The following is a 20,967-nucleotide window of genomic DNA, read 5'->3' on the forward strand; positions in this document are numbered from 1 at the left end:
GGCACCTGAGCTGACCCTATTATAGCACTTATCACACAGCGTTGGAATTGGCTATGCACCAGTCTTGTTCTCCCACTAGAACGTAATTTTTATGCTCTGAGACCTTATCTTATTCACTTTTGAATGTCCAGTAACTAATGTTGTGTATATCACATAATGGAGACTCATTAAAAATTGCATACATTATTGAAGTCAATTCATTTTCTGTATATAAAGTATAGACATATATAAATTTTAAAAGTATATATGTAGACATGTATTTGATTTGCAATTTGAACCATCATTCTGGCTTCATTATGAAGAAAATTTTGAAGTAGGCCAACAGTGGAATACAGGGAGACCAATTCAATGGTGAATGGAGGAAAGATGCTCATTCAAACAAAAGTGGGAGTGGAAATGGAGAAGAAACAGACCTGAGATATACACAGGGTAAAATAAACATGGTTTGATAAATAAATTCATGGGTGAGGAAGAATGAGACGTCAGAAATTGCTTTATTAGGTCTGTCATCCCGGCACTCTGGGAGGTGGAGGCTGCCGGATCACTTGAGGTCAGGAGTTCCAGATCAGTCTGGCCAACATAGTGAAACACCGTCTCTACTGAAAATACAAAAATTAGCCAGCCTTGATAGCAGGTACCTGTAGTCCCAGCTACTCAGGGTGGGGCTAAGGCAGGAGAATCGCTTCAATCTGGGGGCAGAATTTGCAGAGCCAAGATTACACCACTGCACTCTAGCTTGGGAAACAGAGCAAGACTTCCTCTCAAAAAATAAAAATAAATAAAAATTAAAATTAAAAAATGGCTTTAGGGTTTATGGCTTATATAGCTGGGAAGATGATGAAAGTATTGATGGGGATTGAGAACACTGGATGATGAGATGATTATTGTTACCATTGCTGTTGGAAGGGGTAATGAAAGGAAGCAGACATCATTCCTGGTTTCAGTTTTACACATGTAATTTTCTTGTGACCTGGAGGAATCCAAGGGGAAAAAGAGGCATAAATTTGGAAGTTTTTTTGTGTATGGGTGATATATTGAAGTCTTGGATTGCCTAGGAAGAGTTTAGAGTAGGAAGTAAGGAAACCAAACATTGATGAATTCAATTCTTAAGAACCTGCTAAGGTACAGAAACAGAAAAGTGAAATATTGAGGATGAAAGGTAGATACCAGTGGGAAAGGAGTAAGTATGATGTATAAAAAGGAGGGGAGTAAGTACATCTTTTTTTCTTCAGTATAGTTGTATTGTGTAAGAATAAAATAGGGCAAATGTTGAAGGGGGATGTGAGGTTAAGAGAATGTGATGGCTCATTTTATGTGTCAATTTGACTGGGCCATGGGCTCCCCAGACATTTGGTGACACGTTATTTTGGGTATGTCTGTTAGAGCATTTCTTGCTGAGGTGAAAATTTCAGTCAGTTGACCCTGTAAAGTAGATGGCTCTCCCTAATGAGAGTGAGCCCCATCCAATCAGCTGAAGTCCTCAATAGAACAAAGGGGTGACCCACCTGTGAGTAAGAGGGAATGTATTCTGCTGCCAGCTTTTGATCTGGGACATTGGTTTTATTTTTTCTTTTTTCAGACTTTGAAACATCAGCTTTTGCTGTGTTTTGATGCTGCCAGCCTTTGGACTGGAACTACGTTTTTGGCTCTCTTAAACCTTCAGCTTGCCAACTGCACATCTTGGGACTTGTCAGCTCCCATAATCACATAAACTAATTCCAATTTCATACACACGTGTGCACACACACACACAACACACACACAGATACACACGTTCACATCTTACTGGTTGTTTCTCTGGAGAACAATGACTAACAGAGAAAGGATATATATATATATATATATATATATATATATATATATACACACACACACACACATATTCAGAATACTTAATGTATACATTACTGTTTTTAACATATTTTAATGTATTTAAATACTGTTAAAAATAATCTCATTAATTTGCCTTCTGGGTAGTGTGGTATGTAATTAAACCAGTGGATCCTGTGATCATATGTTCACTGATGTACCTCCTTTGATGTTAAGTGTGGCCATTGGTTCTATGTAATGTTATGCAAGATCTGTGTTAGTGGATCTGACTTGGTTACTTCTTGAAGAGTGCTGCTAGCTAAAGAGATGTGGGCAAGAAAGGGAAACCCATACCTAAACTATGCTTTGATTTTACTCAAAAGGTATTCCTTCCACCTTGAGTAGAATCAAGGTGGAAGAATATTAATGTAAACACCTTGCCCCCAAGTGGCTGGTTGAAGTCCTTCTGGGATAATAACATATTGGTGAAGGATAGTGGGTGATGTCAGTGTAGCTCTCAGTTGCTGGAAGGTGGAGACTTCCACAGAGGAAGTAGGTAGATCAGCTTTTATTGAATGAGGATTCATGATTTTGGCACCATGTACAACCTCTATCTCTGCCAACACGGCCACATTGTTAATGTGTCAATGTGCTTATACTACAAAGGCTGATGAAAGAGACTGGTTTTAGTTTGCCAAGCCATTGTGTGTACTATTCAGTGCCTCTTAGTAAATTGTAGAGTGTCCATAAACTCATATGTCTATTCCCCAGATCTCCTTGTTCCAGTTGTATTAGTTTTCTAGGGCTGCCGTAAAACAGAATACCACAGACTGGGTGGCTTAAATGACAGAAACTTTTCTCATAATTCTGGAGACTAGAAGTTTAATATGCAGATTGTGCCAGGCTTGGTTTCTTGTGGGCCTCTCTTCCGCTTGCAGACAGCTGCCTTATTTCTGTCTTCACTTGACCACCACTCTGCTTGCACATGTTTCTGGTGTCTCCTTGCATACCCATATTTCCTCTTCATGTAATAACACCAGTGATGTATAACTTAGTGTTGGGCAATACATTTCATAAGATAATTTGTAGCAAGTTTCAGAAGTAGAAAGAATACAAAAAATTATCAGGAAAACTTTTGTAAAAATCTCATATCTGAACAAGGATTTTAACATGCATAGAAGCTCTTCAGATGGACAAGGGCGGGAAGAGGTCATTTGAAGCCTCAGGAGCAGTGCTGAATACCGTCTTGAAGTTACTATGTTGTTGATAAAGATTAATTATGAATTTTAAGCTTAATTACAAGGTTTTATTTTGTGTTATGTTTAAATATTTGTTTTTCTGGTCAGTAACCCAGTAAGAATAGAAAATTACAGGCAGTATCTATTCAAGACAGCCACTCTTGGAATAAGGCACAAATTTTTGTATTCCAGCCTTATAAAAGAGAGAAATGAGATAAACTCTTAAAAGAAGATACAGATATTGGGGATGATTTTAAATAGAGGGAGTTGTGATTGTAGAAAAGAAAATAAGAGTATCAGGTGATTACTTTTACAATTTTAGACTACGTATTTTTCCATCTGTAAAGTAAAATTCATGTTAGATTTAAAAAATCACAGCAAAACTATACAGGATAAATGTATGTTGACCTATGGTGACTGAAGCAAGGTTGTGAAGTAATAAGACAGCTAACTTTCTTTTTCAGTAAGTCATCTTCTATTATTTATTTAGATTTCATCTAGTTTTCAAAGAAATTAAGAGAAAAATATAGGGTGGCAAAGGTCTTTCTCTTTCACACAGTGCAACTTGAGGTATAACAAGTAATACATGTAAAACTGTCAGTTTAGGAAAAATTGTTTCATCTATTATTTCTTAAAACTTTTATTATAATTCCTTGAGTAGACATAGACTCTGACACCATTACCACCAGAAGTGGTAAATGAGTGTTTAAGATCTAGGCATAAGTATATGGTAGAAACCTAAAGAAATCTGACTCTGACTGCAGATGAAGTAGTCTCGTCACCACAAATTACTGTCTTAAAGACAAACATGAGCTTATTCCAGAGACAAAATGAAAAAGCCTTGCTTCTAAGAAGCAAACTTGAGGAAGGGATTTGAAAATGACAACAGTCACCACCACAACAATGTTCAGTATAACTTGTTTTTCTTTTGCTTTGCTAGTTCATAATAAAATGTGAAAATAATTGTTGATACTTCTTATTTACTCAATACGTGCTAGACATGTTGGTAAGCTTTTTATGTGCATTATCTTATTTAATGTTCTCAATATTTCCATAGAATAGGGGGAAATGATACACTGTATAATCGCTAAGAAATAATGACAGTAAAAAGAACACAAATTTCTGACTTCCCAAAAAATTCACCTTAATGACAGCCCAAGATGGAAAAAAATATACCATGTCAAATCCTAAAATAAAGATTTGCTATTTGCTTAAGTAATTATCATTCTGCCAAAGTTTGTAAACCTCAAAAAAAGTCTGCCTTTTTTAGTTTTTAATTTTGTGCACTAAGGCATAAAGAAGAAATGTAAAATTGTTAAAATATTAAGAAAAGAATGAAGGGAGAAAAAAAAGGAAGGGGGTCAAAAACGAGGGTAAGAGGAAGAGCGGAAGAGACAGAGGATGAGACAGAGGGAGGAAGCAAGGAAGACAAAAGGGAATCTATAGTTCCTTCTGTCACAATTTGTATACTACAATAATATCTATAATTTAGACTTGATAGCAGAAAGGCAAGGAGTCTTTAGGGTTTTCTAGGTAAACAATCATATCATCTGCAAACAGCAACAGTTTGACTTCCTCTTTACTGATTTGGACGCCGTTTATTTCTTTGTCTTGTCTGACAGCTCTGGCTAGGATTCCCAGTACTATGTTGAAGAGGAGTGGTGCGAGTGGGCATCTCTGTCTTGTTCCAGTTCCAAAAGCTGCAGTAATCAAAACAGTATGGAAAGGAAGTCAGGTTGACATATTAAAATTACTGATATTTCACTACTTTTCTTTAACAAAAATGTCAAGTACCTGAAGTTCCAAATAACATAAATAGAAGTCATAAAGGTCAATACCCTTAAACAGTGACAGCTACAAGCAACTGCAATACTTTTTCTCAATCTGATCATGAAATATGCACCTTAGGTTTCCCTGGACTCTGAGAAGTGTCTTAACGTGGAATCTTAGTTGATAGCCTTCAATCACTCTGAAGTTATCAATCTAAAGTTCTAAAACTTATATTCCTTACTCACATTGATTATGTCAGTAAACATAAATGCTCTATAAATATTCTGGAAATATTATTAAAGAGAAAAACAGTAAAATATTCGACTTTACTAAATTTGTAGTTCGATGTGAGGATGGCAAGTACATGAAGATGGTGTAAAATTGCTGAAAGCAGTAAGAGATGTTATTAGTTTCTTATTTAAAATATATGTATGGGTAGCTGTGCTATGTTTTTGATGGTAATTCATCAATAAATCTATCAAAGATTAAATTTAATAGAAATAAAAATTTCTGTGTATGGATAATTTTATTAAAATAATATACTTCATTAGAAATAAAGAGAATAGAGGTGGCCTCATTCATGTAATTTTCCTTCAGATCACCAGGGAATTTGCACTAACATCATTTTCAAACATATTTTAAAATGTAAATCACTTATAAGCTTTTAAGAAAAATGCATATTGTAAATTCTTAAATAAAATAAAAAAATTAACAATGCAAATGCTAGGAATAGCATAGAATTTTCTCATTATTATCTTATAAAAATTAAGAAAACCTGGGAATGCAGGGATAAGTTAGTGTATTAAATACTTTAAGCTATTGTAACCCATGTAAGCTTAGAGTAACATCCTGCTTTTAAATATAAATTGTAAAGGAAAAATTATATCTGAAAAAGCAACTAGATAAATATACCTAATTAGAAGTTGTAAGCATTTGTTTATATGGGTAAAAGATATAGTGATTGTATGTATAACTATATATATATATATAGAACATTGATATAAAGTATTTAATAAAAAGAGTGGGATTTTGTCAAAGTTGAAAAAAAGGATCATTCATAATCACAATAGTATATGTCATTTCTTAACAGATGTCTTTAAAGGATTGCCATTTAATGCCATTCAGGATCTACTAAGCATCATTTTTGCATGACTACTTCAAAAGGATTACTTTACAGAAAACAGTTCCTTCGTCAAGAGCATACTTTGGACCTTGTTTTCACAAAGCAGGTACAGTTCATTTTGATTAAACTGCCTATTAAATTGAAATAAATGCTGAATAAGAAAAACAACGTAAGGTTCATGCATGTCCTTAACGGAGCTCCTACTATAACTGCTCAGTATGCTAAAGCTTAATATGATATGTTCTCAAATTAAGTGATTTGTTTTCGAATTGAAAACACCTTGATTGTGTCAGTAACATAAATGCCCTATAAATATTCTGGAAATATTATTAAAGTGAAACATAGTGAAATACTTGTTCATACTAATTGTTTAGTTTGAGATGAGGATGGCAAGTAAATGAACATGGTATAAAATTGCTGAAAACGATAGAAAAGCAATACTCAGGGGTAGCCTCTTATTCTGTGGTATCTTTCTCAACTGATGTGTAATGTTCTAGTGGATGGCTTTTGTACTCTCATGTGCTCGAATTTGAAGACAATGTTTAAGTTAAATAAGCAGGAAGTCATGGGTGGAGAGAGTGAGAGTCATCTCCGCCAGGAAAAGGGAACTCCTAAAGGAAGATGGCTTTTATGCAGTTTGAACAGCAACTCCACATACTTATATACTTACATAATCCACAGAAATTACTAAGCCATAAGTATCCTTATTTTGAGTAGAACTGGGCATTGTATAATAATAATCCTTTAAAATGAATACTCTAAAATATTTTGAAACACATCATTAGGCATTTATTATTTATGACTAAGTGGCACCAGTAGACTATCTTGAATTAAATCCGCTGTGTGCTACTTAACTACAATACTTCTGATGTACTTTTAAAATGATCAACCAAAAAGGTCAATGCACTATGAATATAGAATGATTATATTTCTTTTCTGCTTATTTATAAAATGTTGGCAATATTATACCCAACTTAAAGGCTGTCACATGTTTATCTTTTAACTTGTTAGGTTAATCCAGGTTAATTGATTCAAAATAGGAGAGGATTTTCCTCATCCTACTCTATGCTTTCAGTACATTCAAGCTTGAAAATTAGCATTAAAGAAGAGAAGTTACTAAATGTGGGTGAGAGAGCAGTACTTTAGAAAGGTGTAGGAGTCTAAAGTTTTACCATGATATTTGATTTTACTTTCTACTAGCCACATTCAAATTCTGACATCTTATTGCAGAAAATGTTACCTTCCACGTGTCTTTTATTAATTTCATTAAATCATGCCAGTTTGCCATTTTGATTGCATACCCTAACTGTACCAGGTATCTCTAAAATAATCTTATGGAGAAAAGCAACCACATTAAAAAAATTAAAATAATAAAAAGCAAGGGAAAATAAAGTATAAAGAAGGGAAGGAGAAGTATCTGTGAAACTTCAAATCATGGGAAAGAATTGAGTTGCATATAAATCCATTGCTATATTTTAACATTAGACAGATTTTAAGCCAAATTTTGCCATCAAAGTTCTGTTTGTTGCAATAAAAAATATTAAAAAATAAGTTATATACACAAAACAAAATAATCTATAATCTGTCTGTAAACATAAACATCTTGGAAGTTGTTATTACCTGTGTATAAAGCATTTTGTCCTTAACTCATAATCACGGACACAGCTTAACAAATCAAACTCTAAGTTATTTTTTTTACTTCTGAGATATCTATGAATACTAGAGATAAATTAAATCTAAGCACCTTAATTGAATTTGGTAATGTTAGAAACAAGTTGTTTATGATGCTTGTGACATTCAAAGAATGACAACTGAACCACTGAACACAGCACAGCAGCTGTTTGTAAGAGAGTTTCAGTTCTACTGCCCACTTCCTGATGGATGATGGATATGCAGTCTGAATTTGTGCTAGAGTCACCAGCAGATGGGAATAGAATAGAGTAAATGTCTTGGACACCTGTGAAAGAGTGTATTCTATCAATTACCAGCTGAATTGTATTAAATTCATGAAGTTCAACAGAACTGTAATTAATTTTTTAGAAGAGGCTCTTTGTCAATTCTATAATAAATTCAGGTTTCAAGTTGAGGATGTGGAGTATTTAACTGCACAGAGAACCTGTGGAATCAGGTTTGGCAGAGCAGAGTGCACTCTTATGTCATTTTTGTTGTTACTCCTTCCAACTAATTGAAAAGCATATTGGTAGAAGCAATTGAAACAAATGAGACAAACTAAGCACTCCAAAAAGACATAAGTGAATTAGAATTGATGAATCTGATGAGAGTGGATTCACAATGTCACTTTAAATAAAACACCATTTCATTCATTTACTTGCCTCTAATCTGTCACTGTAACAACTGTAAACATTCAGCAGCAAAACTGACGGTTTCATCTTGACACAGCCAACTCAATTCCTGCCATAATAAGAGGCAATATATATTAAAAGGGGTCCTGAGTTCAGTCTTTGAGAATGAAATGTTTCACTCAATAACTTAGACAACTCATCCAGGAGACACTGGCTCAGCTCCAAGAGGAAGAGCTTCATTTCATTAGAGAAGAGTCTGAGTGTCTCTAGGTTTATAGATTTTTAGCATTGCCAGGATTCTCATCATCTCATGAAAGAAAACCTCTAAGTATCAATGCATGCAGCTCTTAGAGAGTATTACATTTGATGAGAATAGAGTAGAATGTGCTCTGGATTTCAAAAATAGAAAATCTAATTTTCATCACTAATGGTCCTGAGAATTGCATACAAATTTGAAAAGAAAAACTTTTCATATTAGTTGCTATGTAAATATTACATATATTAACAGTGCTACTACTTGCTAAAGTGTTTACAGTGTGGCTAGATTTGCAAAATAATGAAGGAAGGTGATGGAGATGGTTTTGACTGAATACTTGAAAGAACTTCCTAGCAATTGGAGTGTCCACAGCAATCTTTCAAGGGTCACGTGTCCAGATGAATGAAAAATGTAATTTTTTATCATCAGGAAGGGAGATAGAACAGTTCCACCCAAAACCGTTATTCAACAATAAAAGCTTAATTCATTTTGAGGTGGTTTTTATAGACATCTGTCTTACCACTTATAAAAATTGATTATTTATTTTAACTATACTTGCAGCTCTTTGTGTTTTAGAAAATATTATTTTGAAACATTTTATAGGAAAATATGTTATATGAAATATAAAATGCCTAGTATGGTGAACCAAAATTGAGTGACTTAAATAAATATATTTATCAGCTGCTATGAAACATTGTAATCTGAGGTTGCATGAATTTCTTAGGCAGCATTTATCTCTATCTGCCAGTTGTGGTTGTGGGAGGCAGTGGCTCAAGTTAGATATCAATGGATTATTTTCAATATCAGCCTATCTATAGGAAATATGTTGGTGAATTAATATTTTCCAAGTTGAAGTTCCTAAGGATATGTAAGAAAACTGAATTTGCCCAAAGCAAGAGGAAGAAAAATAAGGAATAAATTTTAATGTGATAATGTAACAGAGCTTATAGGCTGTCTAGCATATAAATTTTTGCTAGTGCGACACAAGGCATCCACAAGTTGAAAACATGCAGACACTTTCATTAATATGAATATATGCAAAATACCTCATATGTGATACTTGCTCAGGAAATATTAACCTTTATTTAATATTTCTATTGTGGAAATAACTCATAAAAACAGAGGACATATTTCCATTTAATCTGTGTTGTGCTTTTCTATACCGTTGAACCTCAAGGAAAGCTGCCGATGGAGGACACACTCCAAAATGACTTTTCTGGAATAGGTTTTGAGTATAAGAAAATTTCCATCCACCTCTGCTTACATCCAAGCAATGGACACCCTTAGTCTGAATGCTCAGTCACCTGAGCATCTCAGGGCTATCCTACAGGGCTCTCTTTCTTCATTAGATGAGTTTGAAATTCAGCTCATCTCTCTTCACTAAGCTTAGTATACAGGGTGAATCCTAGACAGACAAATTCTTAAGGAGATACAGACTTTTCCTTAGAAGCTGTCATATTTGCTGAGTGTACTGAGGCAATTCTGACAAAGGGCAAGATTATAGGCTTTGAAATAAGGCAGAACTAGCATTGAGTCTCTGCTGTAATATTTGCTAATAAAGGTACTTGGCTGCATCTCAGTTTTTATAAACCTCAGCTTTCATTTGACTATAAAAAGTGGATAATATCTCATTTTTGTAAGGGTACATGAAGTTCACACAAAATCTATCTTATCTGTATCTACAAGCAATCACACACACACACACACACACACACACACACACACACACACAATCCCATTTATTTGAATTTGGTATCTGAAAAGTGTTTCTCAGATGGTTATTACTGTGATAGAATGAGTAACATACATTTTTTAACCACTGAGTGGACAAAAACTTTATTGAAAGTCTTGTAAGACTTAAAAAAGGAAAATAAGTATATCAGGAAAGAAGCAAAGAAAAGAGGAAAGAAGAAAAGAAAAGAAGAAACAAAGAAAGGGAGGAGAGGGAGAAGGTAGGCAAGCAGGAACGGAGGGAGGAAAAAGAAGGAAAGGAGGGAGGGATGAAAAAAAGCAGGGAGCGAAGGAGACAGAGTGAAGAAGGAAGAGAGGGAAGGACAGAGGGAGTAGGGGAAAAGAAGGGAAGAAAATATAGATTTGGCCTTTTTGGCATTAGTAATCTAAGACTTAGACAGAAAAGTGATACAATTCTGTCGTAAATGATTCGAAAATGGAATAAAAAGAGATTTCATGCATAATATAAATAACGATTATGTAGTATTGTGCTGGATGCTGGATTTTGGGTTAGTACATAGCACTCTTTCCTAAATCTTGTGCTATCCAGCATTTTAGAGGGCCAGGGGCTCTGATAATTGCATGTCTCAAAACACCTGTGAGCAGGATTCATGACTAGGTGCCACTCAATGGAAGATGCACAAGAGATAGGGAAAATGTAAAAAAAACAGAAGTCCTATCATTGTCCTTCCAGTCACAGTGACCTCAGATGCATTGTTTAGTATCATATGCCTCAGTGCTGGAAGCTATGCTAATTGCTGGTAGTTATCTAGAGTTCTGCACTGGCCAACTATTTGAAAACTATCAGTCAGTTTAAGATTTAGCAGTGGTCTTTCCTGTCATTTATTTCTTCAACTCATCTAACAGTTTAAAACAAGTTGATGTCTACATTTCTTTTCAGTTAAAATACCTTAAATTTTATTATTATTTTTCTGACCTAACCTTGATAAAAAGATGCCTAAAAATAAACATACCCACACACACATTGAGACACACACACACACACACACACACACACACACACACACACCCCAAATATATACAGAAGCTAAGGACATGCATAAAAATAGAAAGATATATTGTGCTGATAGATGGGAATACTCAATTTCAAGAGTCTTAATCTTCCCTCAATTGGTTTTATTTTGGTCTAACTTCAAAAAGTTAATTTAGCAAAATTAAGATAATGTGTTTGGTGGCATTGTAGAGCCGTGCAGTAACTTCTAGAAGATACTAGAAACCATGGAGGACATTTTATGTCTCTGTGAAAACTTGATATACAAGTGATGTGACACTAAAGACCAGTGGAGAAAGAATCCACAATGCGATAAATTATGCTAGGAAAATATATTACTCATCAAAAATTAACATCTCTCAGAATGCCATACAATAAATAAAATAACTATTGTTAGATGTAAGACTTCAAAACAATTTAAGAACTTTAAATTGTAGAAAGAAAGAAATCTTGGTAATAATTTCATTACCTCAACATACAGAAACATATTATAGGCCCACAAATAGCAGTTAACAAAATGGCAGGCGTGACTATAATGGAAAATAAGTGAAAAAGAAAATAAAATTGTGACAAAACATCTTGGTGCCTAAACTTTTAATAACTCTCTTTTACCTGTAAAATAATAATGAAAAAAAAATTTGGCAATCATTACTTTAACAGATCTGCGGTAGATCAACTTTCCAAGTTTGCAGTTTGTCATTGAAGTAGATTGCAATGTTGTATTCAATTTGTTAAGCCTTCCTATCTCTGCACATTCATTGTGTGACTTGCCAGCTCTTCTCAGTAAAGGAATAAAATATTCATACTTCCCAGCACTTTGGGAGGCCGAGGCGGGCGCATCACCTGAGGTCAGGAGTTCAAGACCAGCCTGACCAACATGGAGAAACTCCGTCTCTATTAAAAATACAAAAAATTAGCTGGGCATGATGGTGCATGCCTATAATCCCAGCTACTAGGGAGGCTGAGGCAGGAGAATTGCTTGAACCTAGGAGGCAGAGGTTGCAGTGAGCCGAGATTGCACCATTCCACTCCCTCCTGAGCAACAAGAGGGAAACAAAAAGAAAAAGAAAAGATAAGTCCTTTTTTATCCAAGGAGGCCTCCTGTGTCCCAGGCCAGACCTCACTCTCGGCTCCCCTGCCCCTGCATTGGCCCTCAGGCTCCTTTGTGACTTGGTCAGTGAGCTGAGAGCAGGCCAGAAACAAAGAGTGCCCATCAGTGCTGGCAGAATGGAGAGGGTGGCCCGGGCTTGCCGCAGGTTCAGATGTCAAAATCTCAATGAGACATCTTTCCTTCCTCTGCACTCTTAGGTCTCTTAGCTCTCTTAGGCCCCACACACACTTGATTCTTGACTTTGTGTTTAAGCATATGACTTTCTTTGATCAATTGAATTAACAGAAGTAATAGTATGCTAGTTGTGAGGTCCAGCCTTAAGACACACTGCATATTTCCATGAGTTGTGTTGCTCTTTTTTAACTGTCAAGGGAATAAGGAGGAAAAAGAAAGATACGTGGACTAGAGTCATCCCAGATGAACCATCCCAGCCAAACCCAGGCATAATCAGCTGACCTCCAGCCACCCAAGATGAGAATAAATTACTGTTGTTTTAAAACTTCAAGTTTTGGGGTGATTTGTTATGTTGCAATAGCTAACTGACAGAACTATTATTTACAAAGTAATTTATATTCCACTAATTTTGACAACGCATTATCCCTAAATATGCATTTCAGTTTCCTTCACTAATTTCTCTGGTCATATTTTAACCCTATCTGACATGCCCTGTGCTCCCAATTACCCTTCTTTGCATGTTAAAATTAAGATCAAATCCTACTGTTTACACAGCATCTCAGTTTCATCTCATATGAAATAAACATGCATAATAACTGGTTTTATCAATATTTATTCATCTGCTTTTATTTCCTGTACTTACATGTGTGTATATATATGTATTTTTTGTTGTTGTTGTTGTTTGTTTGTTTTTTGAGATGGAGTCTTGCTCTGTCACCCACGCTGGAGAGCAGTGGCAAGATCTTAGCTCACTACAACCTCTGCCTCCCGGGTTAAAACGATTCTCCTGCCTTAGCCTCCTGAGTAGCTGGAATTACAGGTGTGCACCACTACCCCCCAGCTAATTTTTGAATTTTTAGTAGAGATGGGGTTTCACTATGTTGGCTGGGATGGCGTCAAACTCCTGACCTCATGTGATCCATCCACCTCAACTGTTCAAAGAACTGGGATTACAGGTGTGAGCCACGGTGCCCAGCCCCTATAGAGTATTTTTAAAGCTAGGGACTTATACCAATCTGTGCCCCTATAATGTCTTGCACATAGTGCATTTTAAACTAATATTTGGAGAATAAATTATATAAGTAACAGTTGACATGACCGATATTCCCACTTACCAAGACAGATTTTTATTTCATACACATATGCCTGTTTTAATTACAAATTATGTTTCCAGATTGAAGTTTTTCTCTTACTTTGTTATGGCGTGCAACAGTTAAGGGAAAGAGAGAGTTAAAATGTAAATAAAGAGAATTGGCAACCACGCCTCTGCAATTGTTAGGTAACCTTCCAGTGATGATCTGTCATCCTCAGGGACAAGATGTCAAAATTAGGAAGTAGAAAACCCCTGCAGCTAAGGTATGGTAAATTAATTAATTAGTCTATTAGTATCAAAGATTACGCTGTAAAGGGTTTCCAAATGTTAGTATTTGCCTCACTAAATTTTAAGAGGCGATAGCCAGAGGTGCAAATATTGGAATGTTATTTCATGAATGACAGAATTCACTTAGCAAAATAGTATTTCTTTTTCCTTTCAAAATAAAGTTAAAATGTCTATATTTTTCTGCATTGTAATTTAGAAGTTGTTGCCTATCTGTGCTTTTTAGTGATGAGTTCATGTGTGGAAAGCATAATAAATGGTCCAAAAACTGCCCTGGTGGTTTTTAAATAGCACATTGTGGCACCAGATCAGTGTTTAGTCAATTCTGTCCTATTACCATGATTACAGATGTCATTTGTAAAAAGTTATGGTTTTATTTTATTGCTACACTTGGCAAGCTGGTATGTTTACTATTCAACCAATTTTTTCTTACCGATTTTCTTCTGATATGTTGAAAATGGGAAAAAATAAACACGTTTTTTGATTGCCTATGATTTAGGTGACTTTTGGAATAAGATGAAGCTGACAGATTTCAGGGAAATAAGCTTAAAATTTGTAGTTGCTTATACCTATAAATTCTCATGCATTCTTTTTGCTTTATGGAATAGGGAAAATCTGCAAAACTTAGTGTGACCAAAACATCATAGGTTTAATCTACAAACAATATTCCTATTATACTCAATATTTCCTATTTCTTTGCTTCTCAAATAGGCTGATTAAATATTAAACATTTTATAATTACTTTCTGAAAATAACTTTTAACAATGTGTTAATAATTAAGATATTGGATACTAAGCTAGCACGTAGAATGGGAAATATTTCAAAAAATCTCTGAGACATTATTTGGGGTTAAAAGGAAGGTGAAAATTTTCTGTTGTGTCTATATGTCACTGTAGGAAATCATATTCTAGGATTTCAATGATGCATGGCAGTGGAAATAGCAGAGATGAATACAATAGACTTTCCCATAGACTGAGTTTTCCAGGTCATTTAATTCTCTCTAGTGTCTTCAGAACCCTCCAACAGAGTTAATGATAACAGATTGTCGTATTATTGTCCTCATGGTGACCTGCTTGAATGGAAGATAAAAAATGCCATACTCTCAAAGCTATGGGTAAAAGTATAGTGATCACCAACTCATCACCTCTCTCTCTCTCTTTTTCTTTCTCTGTCTCTCTCACGTACACAGTGCATTGTATCCTTTTATTAAAAATATAGATAGTCAAGAATGAAATCAGGAGCTGAAAATTAAACCAAAACTAAAAGGGCCAGTACATACAAGGCTTGAGTGATAAAAATCATGTCCTTTGCTCTTAAAAATCTCAGACTCTCACTCACAACTACGTAAGCATCTTTGAAAGCAATTCAAACAAATTTTATTGTCTGGCTTCACAATTCATAAGAGAGTAAAAAGAGAATGTGAGAAGATAGACAGGCTTCTAGAAATACACACAGGACTCTTCAATAAATTGAGAATTGACAGCCCCATAGTAGCAGCTAAGGAAACTGTAAGCATATGAAAAATTCCACTTGCAAAGCAACTTTGAAATAGTTCATAAAGTAGCCAACAGATGGGAAGGCATGTTGATGGATATGATACTTACCTTAATTTGGTTATTATGTAATATATACATGTATTGAAATAACACACAGTAACACATAAATATGTATAATTATCATGTGTCATTTTAAAACAAAAGTTTACATACACACACACAGATGCACACACACAAACAGAATTAGACCAAGCCACTTCCTAAGCAATATTAGTATATTGTTAATTAAGTTTGTACTGTGCAAAGCTAGCTACTAGCCACATGTGGCTATTGAACCCTTGTAATTATGCTAGTTTGAATTGACATATGTTGTGAAAATAAAATACAACACAAGTTTCCAAGACACAGTATGAAAAAAAGGAATATAAAATATTTTAATATCATTTAATCTAGAAATTATAGTATTTTCGATATATTGGGTTAACAAAGTAAATTTTTAAAAATAACTCTATTTTTTTTCTTTTGGTTACTCTTATAAAACTTGTTTACATATATGTGACTCGTATTTGTTGCCTGCATGTTTCTATTGAATAGGGCTCATCTAAAGAATTTCAGCAGTGTTAACATATTTACTGATTAAGAATGAAATGTATCTCTGCTTTATGACTAATTCAGCACATTGCTTTTATAATAAATGTCTAAGCCATATCTTAGTTCAAGGAAATATGAAGAAAATATATAAAAGCTATTTCCTTTAAGCATTATTTTTTTCTTTCTGGAAAGTTGATTCTGCAGCCTTCTAGAATTTTTAAGGTTCTTGTAATAATTACACAAGAGCTTCTAGGCAGTGATTATTTTTCTTCTAAATCATTCATAAATAACTATGATTACATGCTTGGGATGAGAAGATCTCTAATGAAAGTCATCTGTGTAGCTTAAAGAAGCATCAGCGTTTCCCAGCTGGAAGAGCGAGGCACAGTGTAGCAGTGAGACTCCGCCAAACCAAAGTCTGTGGCACAGACCTTAACTACTCTCAATGCCATTTCTAATTATGGTAAACTTAGTCACACCATTTGTTCTTGCTCTAGGCCCAAACAGTGCTTGTTTCAACCCTGCTTCTCAGTTTTGGCTCTTGGAGGCATGCAGTGATTACTCAAGTTATGATAAGAAATAAATGAGAAAGTAGAACAGAATAAAGGGCTTTAAAACATTTAAATACACACCTCAATGTTTAACAGAATTCCAGAGTATTGAAAACTACTAATAGAAGTATGCAATCAAACAAATATCACTACAGTATAAAATAGATTTATTTAGTTTGCTTAAAAGGAGAATTCTGTCCTAAAGTTTAAAATTCCATGAAAAGCATCAATAGTTCCAGCACAATGAATTATAGCTCCAAGTGTAAACCTGGAACTGCTATTTTGATTAAAAATTATTCATGTGTTGGCCTATGTTGTCATACATATATATGCCAATATCATCTTTAAATTTGAAGATTTGTATAAATAGGGTAATTTTAGTTATTTTCTATTTAATCAAATATGAAATATGGTTCTAATACACATTGTTTCTGTATTGCCTGACTTGAGTAGGTGTGATTTGACTTTCTCACCCTCAGCCTAACTATCAGCAAAGCCAAACAGACATATATGAAACAATAATGAATGTTCACTGTATTCCTCAGCAATACCTCCCTGGAAGTCATGTTCAACAGCACCAGAGCTGTTTCAACCACTGCTTGTAGGCCAAATTCATAAAACCTATAATAACAGCAGTAGTAAATATTCACCATTGATTTGCTAAGTATCAGAATCTGTTCTATGATTGATTCTCATAGCAACTTACTAGTTCAAGCTTATTATCTCTAGGAATTCAAAGCAGTGAGTTAAAGAAGTAACTATTTGAAGGGGCTTCAAATCTATGCAATCTTGTTCTGAAGTCTCTGTTTTTAGCCACATCTCTCTTCTGCCCCATAGAAATCTTTGATCTTTTAATCCTATTTATGAAAACATAAGTTCTCTGGAGTCATGTTACCTATATGGTGCCTATGCAAAAAATTCTAGATATTTTATAATACAATTTCCAGATTGTTTTTGGAAGCTGCTTTTTTGAAACCTGGGTTCCCTTTAAGCATTCCCTGAAAGTGGTTTAACAGGAGGCGATCCGAAGAAGCAAGCAGAAGTGAGAGAATGGGGAAAACAAGACAGGGAATGGAGAAAAGTCGAGGAACAACATAATAATGAACAAATCCACACGTGCGAGTAGTCATATTGCTCCAACTTCTTGCATATCCTACCTCTGAGTTTTCATTCAAAACATACGTCAGAATTCTCACAATGATAGACGGAAAGCTGGGGAAAATATGCCCCTAATGAGCCTCATGGGTGATGGTTGACTTTAGGGCTAATAAGACTCAGATCCCTTTCAGGCTGCCTTGTACTTGGTTAAGTAAGCTCCCATGGTGCTAGAGAAAATCTTGAGGCGGAGAAGCAGCTGTGAGACTCAGACCCTTGAGATGGGAAAACGAGTACAAGAGCGGTCCTCTGTGCCTGCAGGTGGACTGCTTCACCATTGCGGACTGGGGCATTAACAGCATCTGCTACTGAGGTGCAATTAAAATATAGTCAGAGTCCCTGGAAACACAGAGAATCCTACAAGAAATTTCATCAGGAAATATGTGAGCTTTCTTCACCCGAACCTTATTCTTGGGCAAAAAAAATAACTTTTTGTTTTTAGATTGATGATTTAACCTTTGATTTATTGGAGGGGTATGGTTGTATACAATAGTAAATTCAATAAATGTCAGCTACACTATTGTAACTAGTCCCTCAAACACGAGGAAGGTTCAGTCAAAAATATTAATCAAATTACCTATTAGATATAAAATTGTCAAAATAAGTTGGTTAAGAGAATGTTTCACTTGTTTGTGGGATGTGGTTATATCTTGGATACAAGCTAAGTGTATAATTGTCCACTCTGAGTTGCTTGAATGACATGACTCAAATGGGTATACTAGGTAGGAAATAATCTGTGGTGGAATACCTTAACATTTATTTTATTATTTGTCTTCTACTTCTAATACTGTTACCTTTATTGTAAAATAAAAGAGGCTTTTTTTTTTTTTTTTCTTTTTTTTTCTTCCTTGTATTATCTATCTGCCCACTGAGAGAAGGGAGGGAAGGTAAGCTTTGTGAGGGCAGGGATTTTTTTTTTTTTAAATTTTTTTTTTTTTTTTTAAATTTATTTTTTTTTTTTTTTTTTTTTTTCTATTTCTTCCACAATTTTCTTAATGTCTTGAAAAGAATAAGGACCAGGCCTGGTGCAGTGGCTCAGGCCTGTAATCCCAGCACTTTGGGAGGCCGAGGTGAGTGGATTGCCTGAGGTCAGAAATTGCAGACCAGCCTGTCCATTATGGTGAAACCCCCGTCTCCATTAAAAATACAAGAATTAGCCAGGCGTGGTGGCAGGTGTTTGTAATCCCAGCTACTCGGCAGGCTGAGGCACTAAACAGTAGATATAGAAAGAAAATCAATAAGACAATTCACAATAGTAAAGGGGAAACATGCTTTCGCAGTACAGTTTTTTTTTTTAATTAATTACCATGTTCAAAAGAACTTTAACAAGAATTTTGAAGTAACATGAGGACGCATACAGAGCATTTCTTTATGCCCTTTGAAGCCAGAAGGGGAATCATAGTACAGGTTTTTCTAATTTTTCTCTGTATCATGTTAGAGATGGGACAGTACGTTCAATTTTTTCCTAATATTAAGCTGTATGTGAAATGAGGATAAGCATAGCCTTAGAAGAGACTTTTGAAAAAAGTGTTGTAAATATGGAATTTAAGTTAATTTATAAATATTACAGTCAAATAGTAAGTTACGTATTTTTCCAGGACTCTTTTCTATTTGAGGCTGTTCAAAGAACAAAAATGTATAAGAAATCTTTTTTGGAATATCTAGAGTATAATGTCAGTAGTTATTTATATGTTCTATAAAAGTTTAAAAAATCAAAACAGTATAAATCTATACTGTTTGTTTTCTTTATGATTTAATGACTATCATATTAAAATGGAAAAATTATTCAACTTTAGGGTAATTCAGAGTATTATATATCATATTACATGCTTTAGTTTAAATTTATAAACTTATTTGTAAAAATTAAATTGCTGTAAGATAGAAAATAAATTTTTCTATACATATTTTTGGGAAATGGTTCCTTCAATTTACATTAGCATTATAAGGAGGTGTTTATTTTATACTTTCATGAACACAGAGCATCTTTAAATATACAATACAACAAAATATCTTCTGTACAATATCCCCTCATTTAAAAATGTTTGACTTCTTTATCTTTCTACCAAGCCTGACCAAACAGCTTTAAACTTGAATCTTACTTGTTTTTCTTTCATAAAACTGCTTCTACTGAATTGCATTTTGGTCTTTGCTATTTATTTGTATTGAGGGGCATAATAAGATTCAGTAATACTGAAATCACAGGAATGACTAAGGCATGCTGTCCACTATGTCCAACCGGGTTCCATTAGGGGGTTGGAATGGAATGAGGGATGGAGAATGTCTCTTTTTTCTTACTACAGAGAACAGTTGTGCATTTTGGGGATAATTGTTTGTTACTGTTCAATTTTATTTTGTTGCTATTTTTATTGTTCAGTGAGAATCAGGATGGTTATTTTAATCTCTCCAATTCTGTAAAAGGGGGTAATTGTTTGTTGTTGTTTAATTTTATTTTGTTGCTATTTTTATTGCTCAGTGAGAAACAGGATGGTTATTTATTTTAATCTCTCCGATTCTGTTATTTATAGTATTTCCTTCTGCTTTGGCTGATGTGAGGCTTAAAATCAAAGCCAAAATGGAAGCCAAGGAACTGTACTAGATTTTATGATAGCTTCCATTTTCTTTTCTTATTGGTATTTTCTCTATTTGTATATGTTCATTTATTTTATTTGCTTATTTTTTATATTTATTTGAGTTGTGTCAACTTTTGCTATAAAATGTGTTAAACAATCTATAAAAATTCTTATAACATCTTCTTTTTTTCTAATTTTCTAAGAGCCTTGTTGATGCTGAATCAATTTTATGTATTTTGTTCATTCACAGATATATATAATTTGTCCATTATGAGTTAACTAGAAATATGGCCATGAATAATTTTATCAATCCTTATCCTTGTAGATAAATGCAGACGGGATGGATACTCCATCTCTGTGATGTGCGTGTTTCACATTGCATGCCTATATTAAAACATCTCAGGTACCCCGTAAATGTATACGTCTACTATATAGTCACAAATATTAAAAATTAAACCATTAAAATAAAAATCTTTGTCCTTTTGAAAGTGACTGTCTAGTATGAAAAATAAAGACGTTAAATTAATGAATAAATAAAAATGTACAACATTTTGAAGTGATGAATGTCTTGGCAGAAATAAATCTAAGTTAAAAGGATAGAGAATGTTATGGTTGGGTGGCTTTTTGGTTTAGTTTTTCTGGGAGATTCTGTAAGAATTTTTGTTACGGTAATGTTTGCTCTGAAACATAAAACATGTA

The 20,967-nt window shown here is 34.4% G+C and overlaps 1 protein-coding gene across 1 annotated transcript in view; it reads left to right on the forward strand.

Moving 5' to 3' along the window:
• CNTN5 (contactin 5) overlaps positions 1 to 20,967 on the forward strand; it is a 1,396,301-nt gene that overhangs the window by 316,154 nt on the left and 1,059,180 nt on the right. The window contains exon 2 of the mRNA XM_017545918.2: positions 5,908 to 6,046. The gene's annotated coding sequence lies outside the window, so the exon portion shown is untranslated. The remainder of the gene's footprint in view (positions 1 to 5,907; positions 6,047 to 20,967) is intronic.

The sequence above is a fragment of the Cebus imitator genome, unplaced genomic scaffold, assembly GCF_001604975.1.
Source record: "Cebus imitator isolate Cc_AM_T3 unplaced genomic scaffold, Cebus_imitator-1.0 Scaffold182, whole genome shotgun sequence".
NCBI lineage: Eukaryota > Metazoa > Chordata > Mammalia > Primates > Cebidae > Cebus > Cebus imitator.